Source organism: Armigeres subalbatus, chromosome 3 (assembly GCF_024139115.2).
Source record: "Armigeres subalbatus isolate Guangzhou_Male chromosome 3, GZ_Asu_2, whole genome shotgun sequence".
NCBI lineage: Eukaryota > Metazoa > Arthropoda > Insecta > Diptera > Culicidae > Armigeres > Armigeres subalbatus.
In genome coordinates, this window is record NC_085141.1 from 343,275,038 (window position 1) to 343,301,008 (window position 25,971).

At 38.0% G+C, this 25,971-nt stretch overlaps 1 protein-coding gene across 2 annotated transcripts in view; it reads left to right on the forward strand.

The window, feature by feature from the left end:
* The window catches only part of LOC134225898 (ecdysone receptor), a 917,337-nt gene that overhangs the window by 216,302 nt on the left and 675,064 nt on the right, over window positions 1–25,971 (forward strand). The window lies entirely within an intron of this gene.

The following is a 25,971-nucleotide window of genomic DNA, read 5'->3' on the forward strand; positions in this document are numbered from 1 at the left end:
ACTCGAACCGCGCTCGTGGGAGTTTCTCTTCTTGAGTTTTTTTTTTTCATAACAATTCCTTTGGAATTTGAACTGTTTTTCTTTAGTAATGGCCTAAATGTAATTATGTTCGAAGCAAAGAAGAACAAACAATATTTGTACCTTTCTGATGTTACATAAATGCTTTTCCAGAATTGATATTGTTAAAAAAAATTGCAATAATAACCAAATTACAAATTACAATTAGGAAAAGCCAAGATTTTAACACACCCTTTCTAAACTAATAATCTACCGCCATTTTCAAGCTCACTAGACCAACCGGAGACCGGAGGACTACGGATCTCAAACCGGGTGGGGATTGTCTACCAGTAGTCACAGGGGTGTGGTAGATCGATCTTCCGCATAAATATCAGCGATATAGTGGAGCAAAACAATAGGCCAAAGGGAATTGGCGGCCAATGTGCGGGGTTGCAAGATCGTGCGCCGATTAATAAATAAATGATACCCAATTTATTTTGCTGTTTGACTTTTGGATAGAGTCGGTCGGGTGTACGTTGCGATAAAAACGGCGGGAGATTATTGCATCGAGAAGCAACCGGCGGATGGATATTGTGTGCATTTCGATGGGGTCGTGATGATTTGTGAGGTGTGTTGTTTATGAGAGAGAATTGCTAAGACGGCATAATAACAAGCGATGAAGGTCATCCGCAAAACTTAGGAGCATTTGAGATTCGTTGATCCGCTTCTTTGCACACCGGATCTTCGTATTGCACCTTCGAAAGCAATATTTAATACCAGATAAGAAAGCGCATCGTTCGCTTACATTAACGATATTTTTCTGTAGCTGGTGGACAGTCAAATAGTGAAGACGTGAAAAATGTTGAGGTGTACGTTTCGAAGCCACGTTGAAAAGAAACGGCAATTGAAGCTCAGGATTCACAGACAATTCGAAAATAAAAGTGAATTTTCCATGGGAATTCAAAGTGTTCCCCAGCGGAGGTCCTTAAAATTTCAGGAGCATTTCCATTGGAATTTAGGGATAATTTTCTTCTGCTGGCTCGTGCGATCTGATGCTGATTCGATCTGATCCTTGCGATCTCGTGGAGATCTTTCAAGTCGGCCCTTTGCACCACCGGAGGTGTACAGGATCCATAAGTAAGTCTCTAGCGATAAATAAAGAAAAATTTGAGGCATTATTTGCATTTATACTGCATTTTGCAATTCATTGTCTAAATTCTCATTAAACGCAATGCAATCTAATGCCAGCAAAACTGATAACTGGTCTGTCTTTAATACGTATAAAAATTGAGTATTTGAGACAAAAATTTCAAACATAATAATCGATCGATGGAATTAGAAAGAATTTCAACAAATTCCATAACAGATTCGATCCGCACCTACCTACGTCATGTAACACTTTTCTTCAAACATCTATTCTGCAATCTAGCATTATGATAAGGATGTTCACACATGAGAGTTTTTATCTTGTTAGCAATAGGATGTTTTGGGATTTCGTAGGATCGTGCTTTTATTTGCTTCTGTAACATTACTCCGGAAACATCAAAAAAGACTTGCAAAATGTTCTAAGAAGAGAGTTCACAGAACTTTTGAATGGAACTCGCTGTAAAATCTAGCAATTAACTCATACCAAACAGGAAATCTTTAATCCCTTCCCAATATTCTAATCGCATTCCGGCGTAGGTGGTCGCCTGCTTCACAAACTTATCCAACTACAATGGAACGATTAGATTTGACAGCATTCGAACCTATGTGCAAAACGTGACATAAGTTGCCGGCACGGACCCACGCGAAGCGGCGGTTGACGTGACACCTCGCGCCGGTTTACGGCGATTAGAACGAGCCAATATTTTGCAAAACACACTACCTCTACACATACACTCGCGCAGAAGGCCATCGACCGCTTCATTAGCACATTTTCAAGTTCGGCTAAGCAACGCAGCACTATTAGCACACTACTTTTTCGAACGTTGCTTCGGTGATAAAATCTGTGATTGATTAGACCGAAAGGATGATTCACAATCGTCGTTTCCAGGAAGAAACGATTGATTGGTGCGTCAATTCGTCGGTGGAAATTTGAATGCCTTGGGAAACGAACCCTTTGTTATTCGATTTGTTTCAAGTATTGACAACTGACATCATCATCGGCATGAGTTGCGCTTTTGAAAAATTGAGTTAAAAATAATAAACCATGCATTGCGTCACTGTGGAAAGCGAAATTGTTTGGCCCACATTGACCTGGGTGCTGATATTATATAAATTTGTTTGCTTTTTCTCATGTCTAGCAACCCTGACTTCGAATGGGAGATACAGAGAACAAAAATTCGCCGGCACATTGACTGACGACAGCACGGTGCGAGATTAAAATGCATTTTTGAGCACAAAATAGGTAAAAGCAGAATTGTTGTAAGGTATGTTTGCCTACTAGAAAAATATATATTTTCGTATTATATGGAAAACGATTTATCATTAAAATATTGCTGATACGTAATACACGGATAAGATTGATGACATCTATCAAATGTTTTTTCCGTGACCAATTATATATTCAACGAAAAACATCTAAAAACATAAATATTCACTTCAAGTTGTTTGATCACTTGGTTGGTCCACCATGCCACAACTGCTGCATTTGACACACATGTTGAAAGCATTTTGATCTGGCGCTGGGTGTGCATGTTCGGAAGCATCATCGCGATTAGCAGTTCGAAAAACCTACATCCTATGCAGCAGCAGCAGAAGCGTACCAACAGACCGAGATTGTGCGTGCATGCACGGTGTTGTAGTGCAGTGGGTAAAGGGAAGCAATTTCGATGAGCAGTGCTCAACGCTCGACGATGAGATATTTATAGACGATGGAAATAAACATACGCCAGCAACGTTTCAGCGTTTCATTGCGTCGGTTGCTTTACACTTGTACAATGTAATCGACGGAACCAGTGCGCAGTGGTTCGAATGTTGAGAAAGGTATTTTCGAATGATTATTTCTCTGCGACTTTCAAATAATACATATGTCAAATTGTTAGTCATTTGACTAATTTGAATTTTTTTTTTCATCTGAGGTATGAATGCGAAATGATGGGATTTCAATGAGAAACACATTCGAATTTCAATTAGGGATTTATTTAAATTACATTGAAAAATCGAATTCCTTGGGAAATTCATTCGAATTTCCGCGGGAAATTCATTCGAATTTCCGCGGGAAATTCATTCGAATTTCCATGGGAGATTCATTCGAACTTCCATGGGAAATTCATTCGAATTTCCACGGAAAGTTCATTCGAATTTCCACGGAAAGTTCATTCGAATTTCCACGGAAAGTTCATTCGAATTTCCACGGAAAATTCATTCGAATTTCCACGGAAAATTCATTCGAATTTCCACGGAAAATTCATTCGAATTTCCACGGAAAATTCATTCGAATTTCCACGGGAAATTCATTCGAATTTCCACGGGAAATTCATTTCAATTTCCACGGGAAATTCATTCGAATTTCCAAGGGAAATTCATTCGAATTTCCACGGGAAATTCATTCGAATTTCCACGGGAAATTCATTCGAATTTAGACCTGTGCGCCGCCGCGCCACGCCGCCGCCGCCGGTGGTTTTACTCGCGCCGCCGCCGCCGACGATTTTGGGTCGGCGCGCCGCCGATCATAATTTTGCCACGCCGGTGACTAATCGCAATAAAAAAAATCAATTAAATTAAGTCGAGTCGAGCCAAGCATGAGACACTGAAAACGGCCAAATTATTGAGGTCGAAATACGTATCTGTGAAGAAATACAGCGTGATAGAGTTAATTGGAATTGTACTAAACTAGTCTTATGGAGGTTCATAAATGTTGTTAAGGTGGATCTCGTCAAAATTCAATTTCAAATCTACCTCAAGCGATGGTGTCTCTAAGTCGGTTTAGTGATATACATTGTCTTGGTTAATTAATAGGTTGGTTGATTAGTTTGAGAGTTTGAATGAGGCTCTATCTAGCATAATAATACATAAATTGTTTTAAACTGATCTTTGGAATGCGTTAAGCCAAGGCCTCATTTAGTCGGGCACCTAAACTTGTAGGTGACTCGCAAAATGGGTTTGTTGTGAGGCCTGGATACATGCCCAAAGCGTCCCCATTCTTGAAGGATCTGGCATTGATGCAGGAAAATTATTGCAGTTAAGAAATATCAAGTCAAGTTGACAATATTTATCTTTTTTTTTTATTTATTAAAATCAAAAATATTCCCTTGTTTTAAGATTTGTGCTATTAGGACAGTTGCTTATAAGGCAAACTGATTTAGCAAAATAATTAAATCCCAACTGTGAATGCTTTACCGATTTTTTTGTTCCGACTCCCGAATAAGTAATTTATATTTTGAAATCAATTTCTGTATATAACTGAAAAAACCACTTGCTGAGTATCAGCAAAGCAAATATTGCTGAGCAAACATTACGAGCATCCGTTAAAAACGCTTCTTATTTTATTATTCACAGCTATTGCAACCCTGGGGTGTTGTCGTCTCGCTGCATAGTATTTAGTTTAATTATTGAGTTAAAACGTCAGGTATTTTCAAACATTACGAAAATTTAATTTAATTGCCTTGAAATTATTTAATACTGTATTGTAAAAGCCTTATTGTGAAATTCCTGGAACTTCTGAGAATATTCGAAGAAGTACCGTTCAAACATTCATTTATGATTTTTTTCGAAAAATACTCCAGAAATTAGTTCGGAAATAAATCAAGAAATATATTTGATAATTCCTCCAGATATTCCCACGAAAAGTTTCTTTTAAAAAACCTTAGAAGATTATTTTAGGAATTCTTCCTAAAATTTGTTTGGGTATTCCTTCGGAGATTCCTTACAAAATTTCTCCGAAAATTCCTTAATTTTCATTACAGATTTCTTTAGAAAATTCTTTACGAATTTCTTTCGGAAATTGCTAAAGGGATGCTTTCGGATTTTGTTCTACGAGTTCCTACAATATCCTTCGGAGACTCCTTGAGGAATTCCTTTGGATGTGAAAATTCCTTCAGGAATTCCTTAAAAAAATTTCTTTAGAAAATTCTTTACGAATTTCTTTCGGAAATTGCTAAAGGGATGCTTTCGAATTTTGTTCTACGAATTCCTACAATCTCCTTCGGAGACTCCTTGAGGAATTCCTTTGGATGTGAAAATTCCTTCAGGAATTCCTTAAAAAATCCATTCGTTCTTTTGAGAATTTCTTCGGATTTTTTTTGAGAATTTCTTCGGAAATTCTTCCTTTTGAAATTATTTCGGCATTTATTTTATGAATCACTGGAAAATTTGCTCAAGGAATTTCTTCAGAACTTCTTCCAGCATTTCCTTTAAAACATTCTTCGGGAATTCTTCCGGAACTTCCTGCAGGATTTTTTTCGAAAATATCTTCATATTTCCTAAAGTATTTGTTTGTTGCTTATTTTTGGATTTTTTTCCGAAAACTTAATAAGTAACTACATCGGAAACAGCTTCATTTTTAATAAATTACAAAGGATCTCCAGAAAGATCTTCCGAAAAAAAAATCTGGAGAAATATCCGAAGGAAATCTCGGAGGTTTTACGAATAATCTTTTAAAGAAGTCCATGGAGGAATATCCGAATGAATTCCGGGCGGTATTTTTTATTATTTAAGAAATAAAATTCTGGAGGAGTTCCCAAACAAATTTTTGGAGGCGTTTTTAAAGAAATTTGTGTTGGATTTAGTGTAGGAATTTTCAAATAAACTTTTGAAGGGAGAACCTGAATGGATTTTGGAAAATAATTCCTGAAGGAACTTCTAAAAGATTTTTTGAGGGTAAAATACTTTCCTAAGGAATTTCTAGAGGAATCGATAAAGGTATTTTTGAAGGATTTTATGATGGAATTTCCGACGGAATTCTCAAAGGAAACTACGAAGAAAATCTTAGTAGAATTTCAGAGAAAATGCCTACTGTTTTTTTTATGTAATTCCTAGGTTTCTTCAAGAATTCCTTTGGAATTTTACCCAGTAATTTATTCGCAATTTCCTCCAGAGATTCCTTTGAAGATTCGTAGGAATTCCTTAGGAAATTGCCTCTACAAAAACTCCTCCGTAAACAAATTCCAGAAAGTTCTTCGGAAATTCTTCCGGATATTCCTTAAAATTTACCTCAGGGATTACGTCAATTTCCTCCATGTATTCCTTTGTTTAAGAAACCCATAGGAAATTCGTTAAGGTTCGTTCTTTTGGAAATTCTTTTACAAATTTATTAGGAAATTGCTTTAGGAATTGCTTCATAAAATCCATTAGGAATTCTTTCGTAATTCCCTTAGAAATTCGTTCGGATATACCTTTCGAAAATCATACGCAAATTTTTTTTGAAATATCAACGGAAAATATTTTAGAATTCCTCTAAAAATTCCTTCAGAAATTCATTTAAAGATTCCTTCGGAGTCATTGAAAGTTTGCTTAGGAATTTCTTCGGAAATTAATACGTAGGATTATTTTAGGAATTCCGACGGAATTTTAAAAAAAAAAAAACGTTGGAAATTTTCTAGAAATTCCTCTATGGATTCCTTAGCAAGTTCTTTGACAACTTTTCCTGAAATTCTCATATGAATACTTTCAGAACTACCTTAAATAATTCCTTGGGAATTTCTACGAGTAATCCTTTGAAATATCTTTGCTAACTTTAGGAAGAAGTTCTTGGACATTTTCCTCAATAACTCCGTTACAACATTCTCCATTGCTTTTGTTTTTTTTTTGGGAATCTCTTCAGAAATTAATTCAAAGAAATATCTTCGGAAATTGCTTTTGGGAACCATTCGCAAATTCTTTTAGGAATTCCCTAGAACATTTTTTTCGAAATTTACTAAAACGATTCTTTCTGATTTTTCTGGGGGAATTCCTTTCTTGTAAACTTTTTTTGAAGTCGGTTCTACCGGGAAAATTATAAAATACCTATACATATAATAAGCAATCCCTGCTTGCCCAAACCTTTGTTCCTTATGACGAATAAACGAGTCTACATTAAGCAAGGTTTTTTATTTCCTTGGTGTGATTTATGGGAAGTGAGTCGTGGGATCAATAGTGGAGTTGGCCAAGTTCGGAAGAAGTATTTTACACTAAGTTCATTCGAAAATTCTTTTAAAAAAATTGCTTGAAATGTCTTTATAAACTCTTTACGCTATTCTCTCAGAAAGTCCTTTCTGAACCCCTTCGAAGATTCTTTCGAAAACTATTTCATTCCCTAAAAAATTTCCGAATGAAATCCTGAAAGAATATTCTACGGTTTTACCTGTGGTTTTACTAAAGAAATTTCCTTAAGAGAACCTTAATGGTTTTTGAAAAAATGCCTATATGAGCTTCCGCAGAATTTCTTACAAGGTTTTACAAAGGAGTTTCTAAAGAACCTTAGAAAAAAATCGTAGTTTCCTCCGAATCCCTTCAGGAACTCCACCAAGAACTTTTTTGGCATATTTTACCAACTTTTAGAAAGAAAATATTCAATTTGGTTGGTCATCGTGCCCCAGCCCCAAGAACGCGAGGTGGGGAGTAAACTGTCTATTGTGGTTGTCATTAGTGGACTCCATCGTGAATGCCCTTACAGGATCTAAGGGTCACAGCAGGTGAACGAAGTAGCACTGCAAATTTTCTAAATATACTAGATATGCAGCCGCTCAAACATTGCCCAATTGTATATGTAACTCAAAGAATAGTAGATATATTGAGAAGTAAATCGACTGGAGTTTATCAAAATCCTGAATTGGGAAAACTTTTGGAAAGAAATATTAACAAATTAGTCCTAAGACACCGAAGTCTAGTTCTCAATACTGCTCAGGGGTTACGAAAAGTGAAGCAGGATTCATTGTTAAATTTTGATTCATCAAAATCAGAAATTTAAATTTAAATAACATTTTGAGATCAGGTACTTACTACACCCAAAAACAGATCTTACAATTATTGTATAAAAACGTGGCATATACAAATCTGTAAGGTTTTTATACACAAATTTTATTAAAATAATACAAATCTGTATAATTTCAATACAACGATTGCATTAAAATCTTACAAAAATTGTATATGCCCAATTATTATACAGTTTCTGTAAGGTTCTTATGCAGAACTGTATTAAAATCTGCCATCCGCTGGTTGGGTGTAGTGTCGCTGGTAATTTACTATGGAATGTGCTGTTTGATGATTGACAAACATGGAATATTTCAATTTTAATCCACTGAAGTCGATTTTTATACGGGTGATTTGTACGGTGTGAATCAAAACCACGCGAATCCAAAAATCCGCATTAAAATTGCTTTTTTTTTTGCCATTGATTTTTCATCCACGCCGGTTCACGCCGCCGCCGCCGCCGCCGATAAAAGCCAACGGCGCGCCGCCGTGACGCCGCCGCCGCCGGGGAAAAAGTGACCCCTACGCCGCCGCCGCCGATTATATGACCGGCGCACAGGTCTATTCGAATTCCCATTCATTCGAATTTCCACGGGATATTCATTCAAATTTCCACGGGATATTCATTCAAATTTCTACGGGAAATTCATTCGAATTTCCACGCGAAATTCATTCCAATTTCCACGGGAAATTCATTCCAATTTCCACGGGAAATTCATTCCAATTTCCACGGGAAATTCATTCCAATTTCCACGGGAAATTCATTCCAATTTCCACGGGAAATTCATTCGAATTTCCACGGGAAATTCATTCGAATTTCCACGGGAAATTCATTCGAATTTCCACGGGAAATTCATTCGAATTTCCGCGGGAAATTCATTCGAATTTCCAAGGAAAATTCATTCGAATTTCCAAGGAAAATTCATTCAAATTTCCACGGGAAATTCATTCAAATTTCCACGGGAAATTCATTCGAATTTCCACGGGAAATTCATTCGAATTTCCACGGGAAATTCATTCGAATTTCCACGGGAAATTCTTTTGAATCTCCACGGGAAATTTATTCGAATTTCCACGGGAAATTCATTTGAATTTCCACGGGAAATGTATTTAAATTTCCACGGGAAATTCATTTGAATTTCCACGGGAAATTCATTTGAATTTCCACGGGAAATTCATTCGAATTTCCACGGGAAATTCATTCGAATTTCCACGGGAAATTCATTCGAATTTCCACGGGAAATTCATTCGAATTTCCACGGGAAATTCATTCGAATTTCCACGGAAATTCATCTCAATTTCCACGGAAATTCATTCAATTTCCACGGAAATTCATTCGAATTTACAAGTGAAATTCATTCGAACTTCCGTGGAAACTTCATTCGTATTTCCACGGAAATTCATTCAATTTCCACGGGAAATTCATTCGAATTTCCACGGAAATTCATTCAATTTCCACGGAAATTCATTCGAATTTCCACGGGAAATTCATTCGAATTTCCACGGGAAATTCATTCGAATTTCCACGGGAAATTCATTCGAATTTCCACGGAAATTCATTCGAATTTCCACGGAAATTCATTCAATTTCCACGGAAATTCATTCGAATTTCCACGGAAATTCATTCGAATTTCCACGGAAATTCATTCAATTTCCACGGAAATTCATTCGAATTTCCACGGAAATTCATTCGAATTTCCACGGAAATTCATTCGAATTTCCACGGAAATTCATCTGAATTTCCACGGAAATTCATTCGAATTTCCACGGAAATTCATTCGAATTTCACGGAAATTCATTCGAATTTCCACGGAAATTCATTCAATTTCCACGGAAATTCATTCGAATTTCCACGGAAATTCATTCGAATTTCCACGGAAATTCATTCGAATTTCCACGGAAATTCATTCGAATTTCCACGGAAATTCATTCGAATTTCCACGGGAAATTCATTCGAATTCCACGGAAATTCATTCAATTTCCACGGAAATTCATTCGAATTTCCACGGAAATTCATTTGAATTCCACGGAAATTCATTCGAATTTCCACGGGAAATTCATTCTGAATTCCACGGGAAATTCATTCGAATTTCACGGAAATTCATCTGAATTTCCACGGAAATTCATTCGAATTTCCACGGAAATTCATTCCAATTCCACGGGAAATTCATTTCGAATTTCCACGGAAATTCATTCGAATTTCCACGGAAATTCATTCGAATTTCCACGGAAATTCATTCGAATTTCCACGGAAATTCATTCGAATTTCCACGGAAATTCATTCTGAATTTCCACGGGAAATTCATTCGAATTTCCACGGAAATTCATTCGAATTTCACAGGAAATTAATTTAAATTTCTACAGGAATTTTATCCGAATTTCCACGGAAATTCATTTGAATTTCCACGGAAATTCATTTAATTCACAGGAAATTCATTGAATTTCCACGGGAAATTCATTTAATTTCCACGGAAATTCATTGAATTTCCACGGAAATTCATTCGAATTTCCACGGAAATTCATTCGAATTTCCACGGAAATTCATTCGAATTTCCACGGAAATTCATTCGAATTTCCACGGAAATTCATTCAATTTCCACGGGAAATTCATTCGAATTTCCACAGGAAATTCATTCGAATTTCCACGGAAATTCATTCGAATTTCCACGGAAAATTCATTCGAATTTCCACGGAAATTCATCTCAATTTCCACGGAAATTCATTCAATTTCCACGGAAATTCATTCGAATTTCCACGGAAATTCATTCGAATTTCCACGGAATTCATTCGAATTTCCACGGAAATTCATTCGAATTTCCACGGAAATTCACCGAATTTCCACGGAAATTCATTCGAATTTCCACGGAAATTCATCTGAATTTCCACGGAAATTCATTCGAATTTCCACGGAAATTCATTCGAATTTCCACGGAAATTCATTCGAATTTCCACGGAAATTCATTCGAATTTCCACGGAAATTCATTCGAATTTCCACGGGAAATTCATTCGAATTTCCACGGAAATTCATTCGAATTTCCACGGAAATTCATTCGAATTTCCACGGAAATTCATTCAATTTCCACGGAAATTCATTCGAATTTCCACGGGAAATTCATTCGAATTTCCACGGAAATTCATTCGAATTTCCACGGAAATTCATTCGAATTTCCACGGTAATTCATTCGAATTTCCACGGAAATTCAATCGAATTTCCACGGAAATTCATTCGAATTTCCACGGGAAATTCATTCGAATTTCCACGGAAATTCATTCGAATTTCCACGGAAATTCATTCGAATTTCCACGGAAATTCATTCAATTTCCACGGGAAATTCATTCGAATTTCCACGGGAAATTCATTCGAATTTCCACGGGAAATTCATTCGAATGTCCACGGGAAATTCATTCGAATGTCCACGGGAAATTCATTCGAATTTCCACGGGAAATTCATTCGAATTTTCACGGGAAATTCATTCTAAATTCCACGGGAAATTCATTCGAATGTCCACGGGAAATTCATTCGAATTTCAATAAGAAATTCATTCGAATTTCCACGGGAAATTCATTCGAATTTCCACGGGAAATTCATTCGAATTTCCACGGGAAATTCATTTGAATTTCCACGGGAAATTCATTTGAATTTCCACGGGAAATTCATTTGAATTTCCACGGGAAATTCATTCGAATTTCCACGGGAAATTCATTCGAATTTCCACGGGAAATTCATTCGAATTTCCTTGGGAAATTCATTCGAATTTCCACGGAAATTCATTCAATTTCCACGGAAATTCATCTGAATTTCCACGGGAAATTCATTCGAATGTCCACGGAAATTCATTCGAATGTCCACGGAAATTCATTCAATTTCCACGGAAATTCATTCGAATTTTCACGGAAATTCATTCTAAATTCCACGGAAATTCATTTGAATTTCCACGGAAATTCATCTCGAATTTCCACGGAAATTCATTCGAATGTCCACGGAAATTCATTCGAATTTCAATAAGAAATTCATTCAATTTCCACGGAAATTCATTCGAATTTCCACGGAAATTCATTCAATTTCCACGGAAATTCATTCAATTTCCACGGAAATTCATTCGAATTTCCACGGAAATTCATTCGAATGTCCACGGAAATTCATCCAAAAGTCCACGGAAATTCATTCGAATTTCCACGGAAATTCATTCAATTTCCACGGAAATTCATTCGAATTTCCACGGAAATTCATTCGAATTTCCACGGGAAATTCATTCGAATTTCCACGGGAAATTCATTCGAATTTCCACGGGAAATTCATTCGAATTTCCACGGGAAATTCATTCGAATTTCCACGGGAAATTCATTCGAATTTCCACGGGAAATTCATTCGATTTTCCACGGGAAATTCATTCGATTTTCCACGGGAAATTCATTCGATTTTCCACGGGAAATTCATTCGAATTTCCACGGGAAATTCATTCGAATTTCCACGGGAAATTCATTCGAATTTCCACGGGAAATTCATTCGAATTTTCACGGGAAATTCATTCGAATTTCCACGGGAAATTCATTCGAATTTCCACGGGAAATTCATTCGAATTTCCACGGGAAATTCATTCGAATTTCCACGGGAAATTCATTCGAATTTCCACGGGAAATTCATTCGAATTTCCACGGGAAATTCATTCGAACTTCCACGGGAAATTCATTCGAATTTCCACGGGAAATTCATTCGAATTTCCACGGGAAATTCATTCGAATTTCCACGGGAAATTCATTCGAATTTCCACGGGAAATTCATTCGAATTTCCACGGGAAATTCATTCATTCATTCCACGGGAAATTCATTCGAATTTCCACGGGAAATTCATTCGAATTTCCACGGGAAATTCATTCGAATTTCCACGGGAAATTCATTCGAATTTCCACGGGAAATTCATTCGAATTTCCACGGGAAATTCATTCGAATTTCCACGGGAAATTCATTCGAATTTCCACGGGAAATTCATTTGAATTTTCACGGGAAATTCATTTGAATTTTCACGGGAAATTCATTCTAAATTCCACGGGAAATTCATTCGAATTTCTACGGGAAATTCATTCGAATTTCCACGGGAAATTCATTTGAATTTCCACGGAAAATTCATTCGAATTTCCACGGGAAATTCATTCGAGTTTCCACGGGAAATTCATTCGAATTTCCACGGGAAATTCATTCGAATTTCCACGGGAAATTCATTTGAATTTCCACGGGAAATTCATTCGAATTTCCACGGGAAATTTATTCAAATTTCCACGGGAAATTCATTCGAAGTTCCACGGGAAATTCATTCGAATTTCCACGGGAAATTCATTCGGATTTCCACGGGAAATTCATTCGAATTTCCACGGGAAATTCATTCGAATTTCCACGGGAAATTCATTCGAATTTCCACGGGAAATTCATTCGAATTTCCACGGGAAATTCATTCGAATTTCCACGGGAAATTCATTCGAATTTCCACGGGAAATTCATTAAAAATTCCATGGGAAATTCATTCGAATTTTCACGGGAAATTCATTCGAATTTCCACGGAAAAAATATTCCAATTTTCACGGGAAATTCATTAAAAATTCCATGGGAAATTCATTCGAATTTTTACGGGAAATTCATTCGAATTTCCACGAAAAAAAATATTCCAATTTTCACGGGAAATTCATTCGAATTTCCACGTGTAATTCATTCGAATTTCCACGTGTAATTCATTTGAATTTCCAAGTGAAGTTCATTCAAATTTCCACAGGAAATTCATTCGAATTTCCACAGGAAATTCATTCGAATTTCCACAGGAAATTCATTCGAATTTCCACAGGAAATTCATTCGAATTTCCACAGGAAATTCATTCGAATTTCCACAGGAAATTCATTCGAATTTCCACAGGAAATTCATTCGAATTTCCAGAGGAAATTCATTCGAATTTCCAGAGGAAATTCATTCGAATTTCCAGAGGAAGTTCATTCGAATTTCCAGAGGAAATTCATTCGAATTTTCCTTTTTCTCATTCAAATTTCACAGGAAATTCATTCGAATTTCCACAGGAAATTCATTCGAATTTCCACAGGAAATTCATTCGAATTTCCACAGGAAATTCATTCGAATTTCCACAGGAAATTCATTTGAATTTCCACAGGAAATTCATTTGAATTTCCACAGGAAATTCATTTGAATTTCCACAGGAAATTCATTCGAATTTCCACAGGAAATTCATTCGAATTTCTACAGGAAATTCATTCGAATTTCCACAGGAAATTCATTCGAATTTCCACAGGAAATTCATTCGAATTTCCACAGGAAATTCATTCGAATTTCCACAGGAAATTCATTCGAATTTCCACAGGAAATTCATTCGAATTTCCACAGGAAATTCATTCGAATTTCCACAGGAAATTCATTCGAATTTCCACAGGAAATTCATTCGAATTTCCACAGGAAATTCATTCGAATTTCCACAGGAAATTCATTCGAATTTCCACAGGAAATTCATTCGAATTTCCACAGGAAATTCATTCGAATTTCCACAGGAAATTCATTCGAATTTCCACAGGAAATTCATTCGAATTTCCACAGGAAATTCATTCGAATTTCCACAGGAAATTCATTCGAATTTCCACAGGAAATTCATTCAAATTTCCACGAACAATTTATTCGAATTTGCAGTGGAAATTCATTCGAATTTCCCGGGGAAATTTATTCGAATTTCCACGGGAAATTCATTCGAATTTCCACGGGAAATTCATTCAAATTTCCACGGGAAATTCATTCGAATTTCCACGGGAAATACATTCGAATTTCCACGGTAAATTCATTCGAATTTCCACGGGAAATTCATTTGAATTTTCACGGGAAATTCATTCGAATTTCCACGAGAAGTTCATTCGAATTTCCACGGGAAATTCATTCGAATTTCCCGGGGAAATTTATTCGAATTTCCACGGGAAATTCATTCGAATTTCCACGGGAAATTCATTCGAATTTCCACGGGAAATTCATTCGAATTTCCACGGGAAATTCATTCGAATTTCCACGGGAAATACTTTCGAATTTCCACGGGAAATACTTTCGAATTTCCACGGTAAATTCATTCGAATTTCCACGGGAAATTCATTCGAATTTTCACGGGAAATTCATTCGAATTTCCACGAGAAGTTCATTCGAATTTCCACGGGAAATTCATTCGAATTTTCACGGGAAATTCATTCGAATTTCCACGAGAAGTTCATTCGAATTTTCACGGGAAATTCATTCGAATTTCCACGGGAAGTTCATTCGAATTTTCATGGATTTTTTTTTGTCTTTGTTAGCGAGAGCATGGAAAATTCATTCGAATTACCATGGGAAATTCATTCAAATTTCCATGGGAAATTCATTCGAATTTCCATGGGAAATTCATTAGAAATTTTCATTGGTCTGGACGATTTCAAGAAACACCTTAGTAGATTTCTTGTTTAACCTTTTTGCCTTTCTCGTACAACAAAGTTGTACCGAAAGGCTATCATTTCACTCCAAAATCGAACTGTTTATAGAAGTCTCGGAGACCCATGATGTTATATCCCAATCGACTCAGCTCGTCGAACTGATCAAATGTCTGTCTGTCCGTGTGTATGTGTGTGTGTGCACACAAAAACCGAAAAACATTAGCCACTTTTTCATATAGTAATTCTTAACCGATTTTCTCGCAACAAGTTGCATTCGACAGGTGACAAAGCCTGGTTGATCTCTGTTGAATTTGATATCGATCGACCATTGCGTTTAAAAGTTATTAAGAAAATGGAATCGAACCTTATAAGCGCCATATAAGGTTGGTGTCTTGGCTAAATACGAGGAAGGCAGTATCACCACTCGGTGAATTAAGTTTGTTTTTTTTTATTAAATTGTATATTAAGACATAACATAAGTCTAATTTTGAAGATATCCGAACCACTATCATCCGACGCAAGACTCCCTGCTATTACTGCTATTCTGATGGCATCGACTGCCATCAACAACTTTTCGAGTGGGCAGCAGAAGCGGGAAGAGCCAAATAACATGAAGTCATTTTTTTCCTCCGATTCATCCATTTGGAAAAACAGTGAAAACCGATTTGAAGATCTAATCCCCTCTTCTCCATCCAAATTCCACCGTAAACTTATGCCGTATACTGTGTTGCGTTTATTCGTACTGACCCACTAACTCCGAAGCGACGATTTGAAGAGGCAGTTCCGTGATGGATGAAGAAACACAGTGAGTGGGTTTCCAACTGAGTGTGATGACGTTGTCATAGCCCTCAGCTTCAGTCAACTGAAATGTGTTTGAAAGTTTTTCACTCTAATCGGATTTTGGTAGTCCCCAGTAAAGGTTCAAAGTTGATCGTAAGCCAAAAATTTTCCCGACCACAAATGAAGAATAAAACACGCTTCCGGTTTCACGCTTGAACTACACTTCCGACTGGCTCTGGTTTGTCGCCGACTGGTCTGCTAAGCGTTTTTGCTATGCGTTCGGATGCGAATTATGCCTTCCCGGTTTTGCACTTTGCTTGCGTGGACGCAGGCCACAGGCAAAATGAATTGCTGCATAGCGAATCAACATTGCTGGGTTGGTGGGAAAATCGATGGCCGTCGGAAGGATGGCATAGAATGCTGGAATAATCGAATTCAGATGGAAATTTGCATATCGTTCGTAACGTCGCGTCGTCGAGTCAAGGCTATGTCAGTTTTTTATTTACGGTCTTCAATTTAGTCGGGTCAAGTTGCTGTTACTCATGGCTTGACCTTGAAAACTCCCTTTGTTTTGGAAACAACCCTTCATTTATCATGTTGCCACACCGGAAATGACTCAAGACTCCGAAAGACTATTCCACTTAGTTTTTCACCAAATTGAACTGATCGAATAATTGAAAGCTAACAAGAAACAAGTTCGTGAAATGAATGAAAAATTAAATTGTTAGTGTTCTAAACGACCACCAAACATGCCACACATCAACGTGTGTAACTTACGACCGGCTGGCGGCGCCCAAACAAACCCGTCTCCCCAACCCACTGCTAAGTTTGCGCTTCTCGGTGCGTGTTTTTCGTTATTCGAATTTCCATTTTCTGAACGACTAGCTGACGGCTGTTGTTCACTTTATGTACCAACAAAGGGGCTGGTAGCGAATATTACTTGACCTGGTTTTAGTTTCCAAAATTTCTAAAATGTTAAGTCATCTTCAAAAGATAAAGTTAACATTATCGAACAGAATTCTCAATGACATTTCTCCAAACCCAATTTTATTAAGATGAATTTACTTGAATCACTTGAACCATAGTAAATAAGTCTCCACCAGCACTGTACCGAACGTATTTTGCATCATGGACGTCGCCGCCGTTATTGCTCAAAAAGGCGGTGGCGGCAGCGTGTTGTTGCTCGCCCCTGGGCCCAGGCAGTTTGATTTTCGAAACAAAACCAAATGCATCACGTTTCCGCAGCGGGTAGTCAGACAGAACAAAACAACTTGAACTTTGCAGCTTTGTTTACAGCCGATTACATTTGGAGGTCGCCCAAATTTATTCCGGTTCCATATCTGCATCTAATCCTCGTGCATCTCATTAATATTTCGATGAATATTAGAGTGGGTGTTTATGAAAATTTTCATTCGAATTCCTGGAATTAAACCGCTCCTAAGGCTTATCAATTCTGAATTAATCTTTCAACGCTAACCGAGTTAACGGCGACGATGGCCCCGGAGCCGCCCGATGCGGTCGGTACGTCTCTATGTCAGACTGATAACAGCTGACAGCTATTGGCCAGGATAATACACCCCAGCCGGCAGCTGTAGAAGTGTGATGGGTGCAGGCGAAAGTGCTCCCTTCTGACTAGTTATCTGCAGTGAAACGCAGCCTTAATCCGTACCGAACTTATGCCACACGTCCATTAGTCGTCCGGTGTGAGCTTCGACAAGTAAACCGACTACAAACTCCACATACACACATACGTTCTATGCATGCACCACCACCATCGTCGTCACCGGGAAGCGATGTGGTGCAACAGCGCGCGAATGTGAGTACACTGACCTAATTTACTGCACAGTGTGCAGCGCAGTTCAGCGTTGTTAGATGGACTAAGCTCTTGTCAGCTCTATAGATAGTGGAATATATAGATGAGCGAAGATAAATCCTCTGTCTCCAAACGAACTGTCAAACGTGTCTCCAAACGAGCATGACGTCACGATTTCAATGGAAATGTTAAGGGCTGTGACGTCATATGCGCGTGAGCACGGTCAAAAAAAGCGACTCAGCCATGCTTTCGCTCATCTATAGATTCTACTATCTATAGTCAGCTCTAATAGACAACACTCCTGTAGCTATTGAGCGAAGTCGGTCATGCCACAGGGTAATTGAAGTTGACTCATTTTTATTTTCCCCTCGATAAGAGTTGATCCTTCGGGACCTGGGTGGGTTGTGCTTAATAGGCGTTGGTTCCAGACAAATAGCGGGAACGGTATCGGAACGCTATTGCGATGGCTTTACTTTAATCAGATGCGGAAGATTGATTCGCTGATTAAAGCTATTGGGTTTAAATCTCTTTTAATCAATTATAATCTCGAATATTAGTAACTGATGATAGGGTCGTAATAATAAATACCAATCAAATATTTTTAATTAATACATCTCGTTGTATACCTTAAAACTAATATTGAAATATGCATACCGTGGGGCATCGAAATCCGTACAGTTAAGCACCTTAGTATATGAAAAAGTCATTAGAAAATAGGAATCGAATGTAAATAACGTTTTTCACTGACACAGGAGCATGAAGGCTTCTAGTTTTGAAGTGTTTCATATTTACTCATTAAAAACTACGAAAGACATGATACAATTATGGATAAAATCTATTACTCCTGACTCGAAATCCGTCCACTGTGGACGGATTTCGAATCAAAGTATCAAAATCCGTACAGCTATTATTTATCAGGTATCAGAACGTCGGCTCCAGGGGCACGTTCACCTCAATTCGGGAGAACAGCTATTATTTAACTAAATGTTTAAATTGAAGCAGTTTGATTTACTAAACTACCACTGTAAATAGTTCGATACGCACCTTGAGAAGCGATCCCTTCGATTTGTATTCGGCTTATCTTATGTAATGATTCGCAATTAGCAATTAAAACACAGTTACTTTTGGTGCAATTATGCTCTACCCGAAAACAAAATGGCGGCAAAAACTCCGCGTTTGGTAAGTGGCGATTTGTTTTTGATTTTTGCTGTTTTAATTTCAAAGCCTTCTTTCCATTTCTTTGCCCTAGAAGCTTACTGCCAAGTATCTGATTAGGATAAGATAAATTATTTCTTCATTAATTACCTTTAACACCCTTTAATTCATTGATATCTCATGAGGTGGACGGATTTCGGTGCTGTACGGATTTCGGTCCCGCACGGTATCGGGTTGTCTCAACTTGTTATTGGTTTGATCAATTTTTATTTCCAGAAAAAATATTTAAACTCTTTTAGTGGAATGTCTTCAACTGTCTAAGACGAGTTATGTACTTTCCATTAAATTTCACTACGTTTTGTTATCTTTACAGATACGTATTTCGAACTCAACTGTGAGGCCGTCTTCAGTGTCTCGTAGTCGAGTCAAGTACAGGATACTGAAGACGGCCTTACAGTTGAAGTCGAAATACGTCTCTTTAAAGATAACAACACGTAGTGGAATTAAATGGAAAGTACTAAACTCGTCTTAGACAGTTGAATTATTTTTTAATGAAATATGTTAGAGAATTTTAGGGTTTCGTCAGATAAAATCATCCGGAGTATCACGTGGACGAGAATAAAACCATGACTTCCATTACAACCCGATTGGCATAAAAAATCCTACCTTCGAGGAATAAAGGGTAACAAAGGGTTGGCAATTTGATGCACGCGTTGTGCTTGCTACAATTAACGTAAGCATTAGAAAAACAGACAGTTCGAACTCACGGCTCATGTCATGATGCTCTTTAGGGGTATTATCTGTTCATGTCGAAATGAAACCAAATAGGGTAAAAGCTCCAATAGCCTTGTGTGTTCCTATAGTTGCGGTAGTGTTGTTTTTACACAATCTACGTATACAACGCAGCAACCCATATAGTCTATTAATTTGTTGAACTATCATTACACGAACCAAAAGCAAATAAGTTAAAAATTGCATCAAAAACGGTAAAATATCACTAAAATACCATATCTTTATCTCTGCTTTGCACCAAAAGTTGCGGTAGTGTTCCTATAGTTGCGACTCCTATATGACAACAATGGGATTTGCAACTATAGGAACACAAATTAGAAAATATTGCAACTATTGGAACACTGTACCATCATTTTAGGTAACAATGGTAGATTCTAGTACGATTAAACCACTTTTCACATGAACTTCAATTGATGAGCTTTCGTATACACATTGAAGGTTAGTGGAATAAAGTACAGACTTGGCGTTAGGAGGAAGAAAATCAATCCTTGTATTTGCAGCTCAAAGCTAAAACGACCTATTATGGAGGGGTTACGCACCGCATCAAAACAAAATTGATTTCAAAAAATCTTATGGAATGAACTATTTACCTTTTTTCACATTGCAGTAGTCGAATAGGATTCTAATTAACTCTAGTCTCGTAAATAGTACGTCAATTGTGCTATAGTTATGTTGTTTTGTTTTAATCACAATAAAAACAAAATATCGCAATAATAGGACGCAGTTGCCTATTGTTGCGATATTTTTTGAAGGTCAGTCCTATTGTTGCGGCATTGCCTGTATTTCTTATGGAGAGCGATACCAATACAATAGGACCTTAGCACTACCGCAAAGTGGCTCAAAGGACGCAATTTTTTAATCAAAAATGTTGATTTTTCATCATTTTGAACGGAATTCTGTCAAACAAATTGTGTTCTAGTGGTTGATTCGAAGAGTTTCAGCGGATCCACAATTATTTTTGGTGCTATTCTATCTAGAGAGGACTATTTTTACACTACCGCAATATTAGGACATACCACAACTATAGGACGTTTTACCCTAGCTGTTATTCTAGGTTAGGGAAATTTAGTTTTTCTTTACACGGAAAGAGTAAATTAATCAGAAAGTGAAAATAAATTCCTTGTCCAGTTGTGACTCTCCATCAAGCAGAGCGAGCGGCCGGTCGTCGAAATTTAGTTTTGCTTTGTACGGAACGATCGGCCGGTCACTGTAATTTTGTTCTGCTTTGCGCGGGTGAGTAAAAAATCAGAAAGTGAAAATTTTGTCTTTTGTCCAGTCGTGTTTCTCCAGTAAGCGGATCGGTCGGCCATCAAAATTTAGTTTTGCTTTGTGCGGAAGGCAAGACGATCGTCCGGTCATCGTAATTTTGTTCTGCTTTGTGCGTGTGAGTAAAAAATTAGAAAGTGAAAGCCTGTCATCGAAATTCAGTTCTGCTTTGTGCGGAAAGCAAAACAATCGGCCGGTTACCGAAATTTTGTTCTGCAAATTGATCAGAAAGAGGAAATTTAGTTCGCATCCAGTTGTGTAGTGCGGTCGAAAATTGAAATATTTAGCGTTTTTCGATTATTTTTGTTTTAAATCAAACTACACGCGATACACGGCAGACCGTTTACCAAAACGAACCCTGCCACACTCCCTACCCCATATATCCAACATCCCAGTGATTTCTCGTGGAAGTGCAGATGACTTGTCGGCTTCTACCAAAGCGAGTATCAATCAACAGCTTCCTACCTATTCCTTAAATGACCTGCATTCGGACACGGCCGGCGCTGGTATTGCTTATTTTTGGGTCACCAGTTCTTACACATTGAAGATGATGTTAGTCCCAAATTTCATCTGTTGGTTCTCTGTGTACTTACAGCTAACCTGGCAATAACGGAGTAGCACCGTGGGCGGTCAATCATGCTCATATTATTTTAAGTTAAATGCCCCTATGTTACATTTGGTTTTTCCTAAATCTTTTTTTACGACAGTTGACCACATGGTGCGATCGTAGTTTCCTACTCACCTATGTGACCTAAATTACAGACAATTATTTGGAAAACATCGAATTTCTATTGTCCATACTTAACGACACTATCGAAAATTGATATCTGTTTCAACTAGTTTCACTTTTTGACGTAAACTACGTCTAAGGGGAAGACTCGGATACAGGGTGACAAATGAAAACTTCCAAATCCGAGACCGTCACGGAATCATGTAACATTTTGAACGTTAATAGCGCATTCATCTTTAGATGGATTCGTGAGATTTATATACCAATCGACTCGGAAACTCTCCACCAATTTGCCAATTCTATTGAAGCTTTTGATTATCAACGTTCAACTAGGGCATTGGACCATTTTGGCAGCACCTCCTTTTCCCGTTCGCAACATGAGTCTCATTTCGGTCGTCGTTGGTTATTAACCTTTAGCAGCTATAACCACACTAAGAACAAAATCAGCAATGATTCAAATTGTTCGGGCTGTCATTTTGAATATGAATCTGAAACATTCATTTTCCCAGCAGTAGAACAGCTGCATTTTTTCATTTTTTGTACCAGTCAACTGTCAAAAACTTAAAACAGGTATAACGCTCAGTTCTATTTTCTGCATGTTTGATCCACGAATGAATCACTAGATTCATATATTTGTCAATTATTTTGATGTATGAATGATCATGATCCTCTTTGCAATTAAGGCGCCGGTAACGGTAATCGAATGAATTATCTTAAAATATGACTACATTCCTCAATGCACCAAACTGTTTTACGTAGTTTACGTTGGGCGGTCGTGTCTTGTACATAACCCTTCAGATTTTTCTCTTAAACGATGCTTCCTATAAGTATAATAACAAATTGAGTGAGTGTCCGAACTATAGCGAAGCGACTCGATACCACATTACAATACATATTCTGCTGGTTATTATCCAAATTCAATTAGCGTTAATAGCTCACTAGCATTATTTAGGATTAATTAATAAAAAATAAACGAATCACGTTCGCTTTGATGAGTCTCCAGTTAGCCTTGCGAGCAAAGGCGTAGAATTGCCAATTCAGAGTTGGAAAAATTAAATTCTCGACTCCCTGGGCATCCCTAGCAGCACGCTTGTTCCGCATAGGTTAATGCAACTCATGTGTGACCAGATTCAGTCACAATCAAATTGCTGTAACCATTTTTGTCTGACTTGTGCTGCTGGGGATAGTGTATCCATTGCACTTTCCACACAAGATACATACTCATGCAATGGCGGGCATAGAAAAGCTTTCAATTAATAACTGAGGAAATGCTAATAGAATACTAAGTTAAAAAAAGCCGGACAAGCTCCAGTTGGTTTGTAGAGCCATAGAAGAAGAAAGAACTTTCGCAATGAAACGAACTGATAAGATCCTACAGCAACGACTCGTTACTTGCGTAACGTAACAATAACTTGCGTTATTGCGTCTCATTGTTGTGAAGAACGTAGTGTGCGTTTAAGGCTGGATTCTGCATTATGCAGCGTACACACCAGTCAAGCAGTTTGACGAACATTGACTCCGCCCCCAAGAGAACGCATCGGTTGCTGCTTTGTTTGAACGTGTGTGAAATTGTTCGAACGACCATTTGGCAGTTGGCTGCTCGGTTGAAAACAAATAAAACGGTTTGATTTTAGTTTGAGTTGTCGGAGGCGGAACATGTTTGAGCATTTGTAGCGAAGTTGCACAAACCTTCATATATTTTTTGATAATTGCTGCTCAAGTTGGTGCTTCGGTCGTTCGTGTGTGATATTATTGGTCGAATAAATTGATTGTTCGTGCCGCTGTTGGTAAAACTTGATGGATGTTTGAATGAACGAGTGGTGGAGTCAATGTTGGTCGAACTGCTTGACCGTGTGTACGTTCCATTAGGAATCGATGGTTCATAAATCGTGTTTCCAGAAAATCCCCCTGCCCGTGGATCGAGCTAGCTTCATTGGACGCCTTAGTTTTCCAGATGCCGCCCACACGACTGCTTGCCGAACTCTTCCGTCTTCGCCAGGAATAACTTCTTCCACAAAACCTCTAATACACGACCATCTCTTGCCTTCCGACACATAAACAAAAGGTCTCCGACCTTGACGGATCTCACGTCATCCAGCCACTTGGTCCGTTTGTTGACTGTAGGGAAGTATTCATTCGCTCATCGCTTCCAGACAATGTCTGCTAATTGTTGAGATCGTTGAAAACTACTTCGAAGAAGTTTTCTTCCATCCGTTGGTGGCTTTAAAGGCTCGTGGTTTGGTGTCAAAGGTTTGTTCACTTTACAGAACACACAGTTTCAGGAAATTTTATCCACAACCGAACGTAAATGCGAGATCTCAAACCGTTGGTGGACTTCGTAAACAACTGATTCTTCTTGTCATAAGACGAGTTTGTACAATTCCATTTAATTCCACTACTTGATTGTACCTTTGACAGATACGTATTTCAACCTTAACAGTAAGGTCGTCTTCAGTGTCTCGTACTTGACTCGACTGTGACACGTACGAGATACTGAAGACGACCTTTTTTTTTTTTGTTTGGGATGAACCACTGCGTCCATTTCATTGAACTTTTGTAGTATACCCGTGTCATTTGTTTAGTGCATGTCTTTCTGCTCCATTTCTATTGAGAAAAAATGAAGTAGTCATTTTTTATTCATATATTTCTCAAGCTTAATGTAAGGCCTCTTTAGATTAAGGTACCGCTATTTATACCCTTCGAAAAAATGGCTCATACCAACTCTCAAAGGCGCGCCCCTCAATCAGTTTCGGCTCAACAATAAGTGGGATAATACTGATTTTGACCATGCATCGGTACTGAAGTTCAAACATATTTTTGCTTCTTCTTAAGAGTTCCGAATTCGTTTTTGTATAGACATCTGATTCGTTGCGTTTGGCATTTCCGAATCTCACCTTTACACAGAGCTCTAATCAGTCAGAGGGTTCAGCAGATCCACCAAATTCGTATCCGCTTCTTTCCTAATTAATCAGTGCTCTGGAGCTTGGAGATTCATGTCGTCGGCTTTGAAAACCAGCCTAAGGTTGAGTTACGTTTTTACAATTTACTCCATTGAGTCCATCCAAAAGGAGCTAAAAATGGGTCATCTAAAAACAAATTATAGTCGTTTCATACTCTTCCGACCGTTACTCATAAGTATTAACAAGAATAGTAAGAACTAGAGCACAGTGTGGTAGATCTTACTCTGTAATGCAACACAAAGAGTGTCTACCCAGCATTACAGGCTCCGTTAACTGTCTGGCTAATTGTTTCACCCCCCAGGCCATTCATCCCCTCAGCATGGGTCGCCTGACACCTTGGGATTCGGGGTTAGGGACGTCATATTGTCAGCTTCAGTGTTGTACCGAGCCTGGCGATATGACCGGATTTACACCATTACGCACTACTTCAGAGCAGTGGCGTAGCCAGAAAATTGGTCTGGGGGGGGTTTTCTGAACATTTTTTTTTTCGAAAAAAAAATTCTTCCAAAAATTTTGTCTCTGGGGGGGGGGGTTTACACCCAAAACCACCCCCGTGGCTACGCCACTGCTTCAGAGTATCCATATCCCAGCGTAACGGGAAAAGACGACCTTACTGTTGAGGTAGAAATACGTATCTGTCAAAGGTACAATAAAGTAGTGGAATTAAATGGAATTGTACAAACTCTTCTTATGACAATTAAATACATTCCACTAAAAGCTTAAAATAATTTTCGAACCAATTCTTCGCTTGCATGACCGCAACGGTGGTGATAGAACTTCAAAAGTCGTTGAGTGATTTGACGTCCTTGGGAAGAATGATCGGGAATCTCGCGTCGAAATTTGCGTATATAGCATTCACGGTTCTTCCTTCCAATCGAATTACTCTGAACTCGTCCGCAAATGGTGATAATTGGTATATAGCGGCTGCTTTTCTCGATTGGCGACCATTCCGCAATAGTTTGATCACGATTTTTCAGGAGAGTTCGCATTTCGTCTTGATAGTATTCGCTTTGCACTGTCCTCCACAAAAACTGCTTTTCCTTTTAAAATTCTTCCTGCTTCAACGGTGTCTTACACGATGCAATGGTACATTTTAAATACTTCTCCTTATTTCTTGTCTCCGGAAAGGCTTCTATAGGCCGTTAGAAATTCGTTAGCGGCAATTA